The 11036-nt window shown below is 38.4% G+C and overlaps 1 protein-coding gene and 1 non-coding gene across 5 annotated transcripts in view; one reads left to right on the top strand and one right to left on the bottom strand.

Annotated features, from left to right (window-relative positions):
* The window catches only part of Grm7 (glutamate metabotropic receptor 7), a 905362-nt gene that overhangs the window by 245165 nt on the left and 649161 nt on the right, over positions 1–11036 (bottom strand). The window lies entirely within an intron of this gene.
* On the top strand, positions 8690–8796 carry LOC113458055. The gene has a single exon (XR_003378498.1). It is a non-coding gene; the product is annotated as a U6 spliceosomal RNA (small nuclear RNA).

Genomic DNA, 11036 nt, shown 5'->3' with positions numbered 1-11036 from the left:
CAAAAAACCAAAAAAAAAAAAAAAAAAGAAAGAAAGAAAGAAAGAAAGAAAGAAAGAAAGAAAGAAAGAAAATCAGGGAAGCTGGGCAGTGGTCATGCACACCTTTAATCCCTGCATTGGGAGGCAGAAGCAGGTGGATCTCTGTGAGTTCGAGGCCAGCCTGTGCTACAAGAGAATTGTCTGTATTCTGTCAATTATATTTTAAATAAACGCTGATTGGCCAGGCAGGAAGTATAGGTGGGTCAGCCAGGCAGGAAGCAGAGGCGGGGCGATGAGAACAGGAGAATGCTAGGAAGGAGGAAGCCCATTCCTCCCAGTCCTGCCCAGATCATAGAAGAAGCAAGATGTAATCAACCCGGCTGAGAAAGGTACCAAGCCCCATGGCTGACGTAGATAAGAACAATGGGTTACTATAAGCTACAAGAGATAATAAGTAGCCTGAGCTAATGGGCCAATCAGTTTTATAATTTATGGAGATCTCTGTGTGATTTCTTTGGGACTTGCTGGCTGTGGGTTACCAGGCGAGACAGAAACCCAACGAGCAGGCCCTTCATGTCCCTCAATTCCAGGACAGGCTCCAAAGCTACAGAGAAACCCTGTCTTGAAAAATTCATAAAAAAAAGAAAATGAAAATCAGGGAATCCTCAGAATGACAGGCTAGCCCAGTTCCACTCTACCTTGAGATTCTTCTTTGTCAAACTGAATGATTTTGAAGGGATAGCCTCTCTAATACTGGAAACTTTTGATTGCTTAGTTGCTCTATAATGGTTTAACCTAGGGTCTGTTCTAAAAGCCCCCAGGTTATGAGGCACTACTAGGAAAGGGGGGGTTGCAGAAGTGGTGGGGGGCACATCTAGTAGATGGGATGTAGTGGAAGAAAGCTAGGTCAATGGGATATTGAGACCCCAGTCCCTTCCTCCATATTTGGTTCCTGGTCAACATATAAAATAGCCTCCCCTAAGTTCAAATCTCACTATGATGAACTGTGACATCAATGGGCTCAGATAAGATGCCAAGTGACTATGGACTGACTCTGACTATGAGACAATGGGCCCAAACTATTTTTTTTCTCTTTTTCAATCATTGTAAGTATTTTATCACTACCATAGAAAAACTAGCATTAGCTTTATTTTCCATTTAATACCTTAAAATTACAGCAAAGAACAGGAATTGGTGCCCAGTGGGATAATTTATGTTCTTAGGGAATAAGTGACAATGTCTGGTGACAGTTTTGATTATTACAACTGAGAGATGCTACTGATATGTAATGGATAAAATCCAAGAATAATGAAAAGCTCAACATTTTACAATGTCATGATAATTCCTTTGCTCCCCAAACACATTGCACCAAGAATTATGTAGCTGGAAATGCTAAATTTCCGACAGTTTAAAGGCCTGGCTCTAGAAAAAAAATATACAACATATTTTACATTTTTCCTTTTTCCTTTAATATTTTACTTGTGCTTGATGGCTACTTGATTATCAATACGATAGGATTTAGGATCAATTTTTTCAAAAGAGATAGCCTGTAATTTTAAGAGGGAAATCCTAGACTCAGGCCAAAAAGCACCAAAGATCATCTGAAAGTGACTGTTTCTGTGTGACACAATCAGGAATGCCTCTGCAGCTAGCTAATTGATACCCAACCCAGTGTATTTGGACTACAAAATGGGTGATTGCTTGACCACCAAATAGGAGTTTCAGGGCCCACAGCTATCTATCACCAACTAAAAAATTCAGGACTGACCATTTTCCATAGTCTAAGCTTCTTAATACAGAATTTGTGTGAGAATGAACTAGGAGCTGAGACAGATGCAGACATTTGGATTCTGTTTTCCCTGGGATCTGAGGGGTGTAAAGAGTCCTAATAAGAACCATCTTGAGGCAATGCACACTGGTAATTACCTAGGGTGAGCCTGTACTTCCTGTTTCTTAGCTTTGCTCCTCCCTGACATGTTTCGCTTGAAGAATTCCATATTTTGGTATATGATGTGTTTCAACTATTTATTGAAGGAGGCAAGAAGAAAATAAAGGAGAGCATCACAAACTGACATCTTTGAGGTGAGCTCCACAGCGGGGTTTCTGCTAGAAGCTTGGTTTCAATGGACTCATACCAGACTTGTTTGCTAACAGCTGTCAATGCCCCCTATCTTACAGCTAAGGAAATGAATTAAGTCACTCTTTCAAGGCATACAGTCAGTAGTGAAGGGCTTGGCTTGGCTCTTCTAGAGTGCAATATTGCCCAGGAGAACATTTTAGGTTAATTGAACATAAACCCAATATCCAAGTCTCTACAAATAGGAAGAGTGAAATAACAACAGGAATGTTTTATTTGCAAGAAAAGCTCAAGGAAGAAAAAGAATATGCAGCAAGGAGCCAGGTACAACCAGTGCGGCAGAGTTGCTGATGATTTTAAAGCTTGCTGGCAACAGCTACTCTGGGAACCCACCCTCCTGTGAAAACACTAGGATTGGGGTTGACAAGGTGGAAATTGATGATACCAGTTACAGCACAGTCCTAGAGGAAAACACCATTTTAAAACCTTTATAGGCAATCAGTTTTCTGCCTTACAACCTTCTTAGACTGAATTCTCCAAAGCCTTCCTTGCAATACCCCCAGGAACTGAAAGCAATTCCCTACTCCCCAGACTCATTTATTTTTCCAGGTCCAGCCTGGCAGCCATCTGTAACTGTAAACAATAGTTCCATTTGGGACAATTAAAATTGATTTTCTATTATGCTAAAAACACTCAATTAGCATTCCTGTCCTGACCACATTGATAGGTGTTTTAAAGATGGCATTGAGTATCTGTGAAGGAGAAGGACATCATCAGAGTCCACACTGGCCATGTCGCATGTCACATGCCTACCACCCTCATCTCATTTCGGCCCTCCCCACCAATGTGTGGCTCATGTTGAACTTCTGCTTTTTTAACCAACAGCTTTTGGGTACCTTCTCAACTGGCTCCAGATTGGTTAAAAGGTTATTCTAAGTACGGATTTGAGGATTTTCATAAATAACTTTATGTCATTTTCTAGACTTAGAAAAAGATAACTCACAAATTTCGCAAGATTTCTCCCAAACTTGAAAAAAGAAAAGAAAACCAGAAACAAAGAGATAAGTGAGATCCCTACATACCCAAAACTCCACCCAAATGACTTTTACCCATTTTCTCTTATTTTGCTCTCCTTTTTTTCTCTGTGTATGTGTGCTTCCTCCTTTTCCCTCTCTCCCTCTCCCTCCCTACCTCCTCTCTCTCTCTCCCTTTCTCCTTCTTCTTCTTCTCTCTCTTTCTCTCTCTCTCTCTCTCTCTCTCCCTTTCTCCTTCTCTCTCTCTCTCTCTCTCTCTCTCTCTCTCTCTCTCTCTCTCTCTCTCTGTGTGTACATAAGTATGTGTGCAGGTGCTTCAGAAATCAGAAGGAAACATCAGAACCTCTGACCTCTGGAACTGGAACTACAGGCATTTCTGAGTAGATTATTGTTAATGCTGAAAAATGAATCTGGTTCCTCTGCAAGAATAGCAAATCCTTTTAACCTCTGAGCCATCTCTCTAGTCCACCAACCAACTCCTAAATGATTATCCTTTTCCCCAATGACTGAAAATTGGAAAACCGTTATTCTACTCTCATCGTGGTCACCATCATCATCATCATCAAAATCATTGTAGTGCGCATGCACGTGCACACACACACACACACACACAGACACATTCTTCACTCATTGTGAATAGGTTTTTCAGAAATCATATATTGCATAGAAACATGAACTCCCATCCTGGCAAGTAATGTACCATTCTCTTATTTGTCTCATATGTTTTAAGTAATCATTAGATTTTACCATTTCCTTTTTTTTTTTTTTTTTTTTTTTTTTTGGTTTTTCGAGACAGGGTTTCTCTGTGGCTTTGGAGCCTGTCCTGGAACTAGCTCTGTAGACCAGGCTGGTCTCGAACTCACAGAGATCCGCCTGCCTCTGCCTCCCGAGTGCTGGGATTAAAGGCGTGCGCCACCACCGCCGTGCCATTTCTTTGTTACATAAACTATCAACCTGGACCTTTCTATAGTCAATGAACAGTCACTTCCCATCCCTCACCTATACTCATATGTATGATTTCAGACAGGATCACTTGGAAGTGAAAGTCAGATTCATCCTCTGAATGTAATAAAAAGGGTCCCTTGCTTCCTATTCTAAGTCTCTTGACCTCTTTAGGCAGTCACAGACACATTTTCAAACTCACCCAGGACTCTCCAGTTTAGCTTCCTTAACAGATCACTTTAAAAAAAAATACATAGCTAACCTTATAACACCTGTACATGCAATATCTATGGTGCCCTGTCACCATGGCTAGAGATGGCTCAGTCTGGGTATGACTGCAGTGGTCTCAATGCTATGGGGAGATGAGAGGTGTCATTGTTGATGAGTGTGAACACTATCAGTGGTAGTGAATCCACTCAATCTTAATGACACAAGGCCACAGTGTCAAGTGTGTGCAGACCACTGCTCAGCAAGCCTCTGAATGTGACCAGGTGGCAATCAGATTTTGTTGATTTTGGAAAAAAGGGAGTCCTCCACTCTGATATTATTTTGGCCTCCCTAATCAGGCCAGGGGACATCTGTTCCTATTGCTAACTTTCTACGTGATGGGGACATTAATCAAGTTTCTTTCCACTTAGAATCTCATAGTCAATGTTCAGGAAAGAAAATGGCCTAAGCCAGGCCACTTGCGATCTCTTTCTACAAAATATAAAAACTAAGCCACGGCTAGTGAGTTGGCTTGGTGTGTAAAGGTGACTACTTGACAATTCTGATGACTGTGTTCAATCCCAGGAAGCATTATGGTGGAGAACTGACCTCCTCTAGCAGTCTTCTGACCTAAACATGCTCATTGTAGCATACTCGTGTGCTCACACACACGTACACACACACACACACACACACATCAACATACACAGACACACACACAATGCAGGCACACACACATAGTGGCACATACACAAACATATACAGAGGCACATACACACAGTCACACACACACAAACACACACACACACACACACAGATGTAGAAATATAGAATAAAACAAAGTAAATTAGTGAGTCAAACAGAGATGAAGATCAGTCAGAGACTCTTCCAAAAAGTAACACGCTAAAACAGTAATTCCCTCTTTCCTACATAGATTACCAATATTACTTTCTGTGATGTGACATTTCATTTGCATTTAATAAATAATGCTTGCCTGAGAGTAAAAGAGTCACACTGATCAGTCTTACAGACTAGGCAGTGATGACACACCTTTAATCCCAGTAGCCACACTAGTTTGCCATAGAAACCAGACAGTATTGGTGCATGCCTTTAATCCCAGCACTAGAGAGGAATATAAAACGGGAAGAGACAGCTCTCACACACAGGCTCATTCTGAAATTCTTGGAGGTAGAATTGCCTTTATGTATTGAAGTAGAGGTAAGAGCCAATGGCTGGCTGTTTTGTTTTTCTCACCTTTAGGTTGAACCTCAATTTTTGTTTCTGTGTTTTTATTAATCATGCTACAACTTTCATTTCTAAATCTCGGAGGTCTTGATGCCAACCTATTTTTGTGAGATAAGTTAAGCATGGTTGAACTTTACATGATACAGTCTCGATGTTATTAGCCCTCTCTACTTTGGCAGTACAAACACAGCCATGGAATTCTAAGCATATACATTCAGGGACAGGGATTTTAAAGTGTGCGTGTGTGTGTGTTTGTAATTTGTATATTATGACATATTCTCATCCTTTCTGGTTTTTGTTTCGTTTTGTTTTTCTTCAGTTGTTTGGACAATCAAAGCTCTTCTCAGCATGTTGACTACCCCAAACAAGACAGGTCTGACCAAATGTCTGGGCTTTGTATAGTTCAGCTAACCAATTTTGCCTCACAGAACTGGACTCCAGTTCTATTACATGACGTGAAAGAAAAAAGACTTTAAAGGGCAATGATTTTACTCATATCTAAAGAAAATTTGCCATCAGGTTCACCAACACCACAGAGTTCTTCACTGATCATTCTTGCATCTGATCTGCTTGGATCATAAGGGCCTGTCTTGTGAAAGAGCGACTTAAGTTCAATCTGAACAACTGAGTGAGTCCCCATCTCAAAATGAAGATCAAGCAAAGAGGTTAGGGATGGAATCCAGCAGCACAGTTCTTGTCTAGTGTGAAGAAAGAACCTGGGTTCAACTCATATCACTGCCAAAAGAAAACAGCTTTGGTTCAAGGCCTTTAAAATTTACCTTTTCCGTTAGCTAAAAGGAAGCACCGCAAATGACTCAACTTATTTGTGTTAATAGTTCTTTAACTATTAACACAAATAATTAAAATAGTTTATTTGAGTGAATAGCATCCCACATGATAAAGTATCTCTTGTAGCCATTACTTTTTTCAAAAAAAAAAAAAACACAGAATGAAGCAAGAAAAATTGGGGTATTAACTGTACAAGTCCTCACTGGCAATTTACTGTCACCTTTTTGGTGTTCCTTTAGTTTAATCCACCGACACTTCTTCAGAGCTCTTTCTTAATGCGACAGAAAATCTTCCCAACTAAGAACATCAGCCTGGCTTCACTTGTCATGTCCTCGGAAGAAATGGATTTGGACTGCATTCTCCACCAAGCTTTCTCAAGTGCTACTAAAGAAATATTGCTCCTAGGTTGACCTTAAGACTGTCATTTTCTGGCTTGCTTAACTTGGATGAACATTCCAATTCCCTGGAGAGTTATGGTCAAAATCCAGGGCTTACCTGAGGATAGATTGGATTTCACTAATCAGAATGGACATAGACTCTTGAAGTTCTGCTTCACTTAGTCCTGGCACACCTCTATACACAGAGTTACCTAATATGCTCACTTCAGGCAGAAGTGTGGGACTCAGAGCACGAGTCTAGAAATACACAGGGAGCCAATGAAAAATACTTTGAGCTGAGTTTTATTACATCAGTACTCAAGTCTTCACAAGAAATGTTATAAATTCTGAATATTCTATTCCATTATTCCCTAATTCTTTTGCAAATATTGTGGCAGGAATCTAAAATATGCTCCAGAAGTTTGTTTTGAATGCTTGTCTTCTGATTAAGCAATAGTTAAGAAAACATGACTACAAACATACATACATACATACATACATACATATACACACACACACATATACCCCAACACACACGTACACATGTTTCTTGACTCCAGAATCTCAACTTTTATGTTCACTCCCTGTTACTTTAATATTCACCTCTATTTTTATTTTCATATGATTATAAAGTGCTTTCTACTTTTTAAAAAACATTTTCCACTACATATACATATGTAAAATACATGTATTTTATATATTATAAATAATATAAAGTTTGAATGGGTATATATGTGGTACACATGTGTCTTTGGGGAGGTCCAAAAACAACTTTTGTAAGTTCTGTTCTTCCATCATATAGGTCCTGGGGCCTGAATCGGATCATCAGGCTAGGTGGCAGGTGCCATCTCACCAGCCCTGATTTCTATTTGTTAGGCTATCTTATCACCCCCAAGCTAGCAAACTTCCTCTGCTTAATAGGGCCACTGCAATGACAGCCCTCACCAGGTCCATTAATGGAATCTATTCAAATTGAAAATGTCAAAGACCTGATTGGAGTTTTTAATAGCTTTTCAAAACATTGCTTCTGTTTCAATCTTATACATGAGAAAAGCTACCAGGGTTTAGGTATTAGAGGAAAGAAAATGAATGTTAAGGAAATAAAGGCTGCTGGGAAATAGTACATTTCTTCCCATAGATTATGAAATAGTAAGAATTCAACTATGTTTGAAATATAATTGAACACTATAGGTGACAGCATGAATTTTTGCAAAGAGAATGAATGCTAAAAATATTTGAAACATGAATATGCCTGCAATGCAAACACTCCAGTCCCCATCTATGTTTTCTCAGCCACTCACTGGGAATTAATTACCTCAGATCTTCTCGCTAGGTCTAAAGTCATTGCAACTCAGCCAGTTCTTAAATGGGGCTGAGCAACAGGGTTGGATTTAGCCTCAGCCTTTATCTGCTGCTAAGTTAATTGGCTTCAATTAGCTCACACACCTTATCAGAGCCGCGAGAGTCTCTTTAATCTGGCCAATCTTTGGTCCAGAGCAAGTGATTTTCTAGAAGCAGTTTCCCTGAGAAACAACGAATGTTGAGGGATTTCTCCTTCAGGAAATAAGTTGTTTCCTTTTGCTTATTCCTCTCTATATGAAAATAATTTTGTAAATATCCAAAGAGAGATGTTTAACATTTACTTGTCTCAGGAACAGCATCTTGACCAGACACTGGCTGCTAGGAGCCCATTATTGAGGTTATTGCTGTCAAGGTCTTTGGACTGTTTCCTGCCTTGCTCTCAACTGGGTTTTGTTTTAGCCTGCAAAAAAGATAATTCCACTCATTTTCCCTCATTAACCAGACTCATGATTGTTGTTTATCGTACTTTGTACCTGACAAAGATTTTATTCAAACTAAAGTGTTAAGGTGTCCACCATCCTGTGGAAGGGTATGTTTCACCAATGGATAAAGATAGGTATCTGGTCATAAGAGCTCACATCTTGTAAGAGATAACCATAGAGGGTCAAAGTATGGGGCTGAAGAGAGGCACAGTGGTTAAGAATATGGAATATTATTTTAAGATATGTTACATTTGAATGCTTACTTCAGCAGCACATATGCTAAAATTGGAATGATACAGTGAATATTAGCATGTCCCCTGTACAAGGATGACACACAAATTTGTGAAGCATTTCATATTTAAAAAGAAACACTTCTAAAACTTAAATCACACATTAAACACACACACTAATAGTGGGAGACTTCAACACTCCACTCTCACCACTGAACAGGTCTGTCAGAAAAAATAACAGATGTAGTGTCTCAAACGGACTTAACAGACATATATAGAACATTCCATTCAAACATCAAAGAATATACCTTCTTCTCAGGACATCATGGAAACTTCTCAAAAATTGACCACATACTAGGTAACAAATATAAAACAATTGGAATAACCCCATGTGTCTTATCAGATCACCATGGCTTAAAATTAGAACTTGGCAGCAATACTAATTCCAGAAAGCCCACAAACAGGGAAATCAAACAATGCTCACCTGAATCATTAATGAGTCAAGGAAGAAATAAAGGAAGAAATTAAAGACTTCCTAAAAATCAATGAAAATGAACACACAACATACCCAAATTTATGGAACACAGTGAAAGCAGTGTTAAAAGGAAAGTTCATAGCACTAAATGCCTACACAAAGAAGCTGGAAAAATCTCACACTAGTGCATTAACAGAACATTTATAAACTTTAGAACAAAAAGAAGCAAACTCACCCAGAAGAACTAGATGGCAGGAAATAATCAAATTGAGAGCTGAAATCAACAAAATAGAAACAAAGAAAACACAAAGAATCAATGAGACAAAGAGTTGGTTCTTATGAAAAATCATCAAAATAATCAAGCCTTTATCCAAAAGCAGAGAGAGATAATCCAAATTAACAAACTCAGAAATGAAAATGGAAACATAACAACAGATACAGGAGGAAATCCAGAGAATCATTAAATCATATTTAGAAAACCTGTGCTCCACAATATTGGAAAACATAATGGAAATGGACAACTTTCGGGATAAATGTCACTTACCAAAATTAAATCAAGACCAGATAAGGAAATTAAATAGGCCTATAACTGCTAAAGAAATGGAAACAGTCATCAAAAGTCGGCCAACCAAAAAAATCCCAGGACCAGATGATTTCAGTTCAGAATTTGACAATATTTTCAAAGAAGAACTAATAACAATACTCCTCAAATTGTTCCACATAATAGAAACAGAAGAAAGCTTGCCAAACACTTCTTATGAGGCTACAATTACTGTGATGCCCAAACAACATAAAGACATTACTAAGAAAGAGAAATACAGACCAATCTCACTCATGAACAATGATGCAAAAATACTCATTAAAAAACTGGCAAATAGAATCCAAAAACACATTAGAAAAATCATCCACCATGATCAAGTTGGCATTACCCCAGAGATGCAGGGACTGTTCAATATATGAAAATCTGTCAATGTAATCCACAATATAACCAAATTGACAAATAAAAACCACATCATCATCTCATTAGATAATGAAAAAGCTTTTGACAAAATACAACATCCATTCATGATAAAGGTCTTGGAGAGAGCAGAGATACAAGAGAAATACCCAAACATAATAAGGTATTATACATCAAGCCAATGGCCAACGTTAAATTAAATGGAGAGAAACTCCCAGCTATCCCACTGAAATCAGTAACAAGACAAGGTTGTCCACTCTCTCCATATCTATTCAATATAGTTCTTGAGGTCCTAGGTAAAGCAATAAGACAACAAAAGGATATCAAAGGGATATAAATTGGAAAAAAAGAAGTCAAACTCTCACTATTTGCTGATGATATGATAGTTTACATAAGCAACTCCAAAATTTCTACCAATGAACTTCTACAACTAATAAACACTTTCAGTAATGTCGCAGGGTATGAGATTAACTAAAAAAAAAACTCAGCAATCCTCCTTTACACAGATGATAAATGGGCTGAGAAAGAAATCAAAGAAACATCACTCTTCACAATAGCCACAAATAACATAAAATATCTTGGTGAAACTCTGACCAAACAAGTGGAAGACCTGCATGACAAGAACTTTAAATCTTTGAAGAAAGAAATTGAAGAAGACACCAGAAAAGGGAAAAAGAAATCTCTAATTCTCTTGGGCAAGTAGAATTAACATAGCAAAAATGGCAATCTTACTAAAAGCAATTTACAGATTCAATGCAATGTCCAGCAAAATCCCAGAAAAATTATTCATATAACTTGAAAGAAGAGTACTCAACATCATGTGGAAAAAACCAATGATAGCCAAAACAATCTTGTACAATAAAGGAATTTCTGGCAACATCACAATCCCTGACTTCAAACTCTACTACAGATCTATAGTACTGAAAACAGCCTAGTAGC

The sequence above is a fragment of the Microtus ochrogaster genome, unplaced genomic scaffold, assembly GCF_000317375.1.
Source record: "Microtus ochrogaster isolate Prairie Vole_2 unplaced genomic scaffold, MicOch1.0 UNK1, whole genome shotgun sequence".
Lineage (NCBI taxonomy): Eukaryota > Metazoa > Chordata > Mammalia > Rodentia > Cricetidae > Microtus > Microtus ochrogaster.
This window is presented reverse-complemented; position numbering and strand designations above follow the sequence as displayed.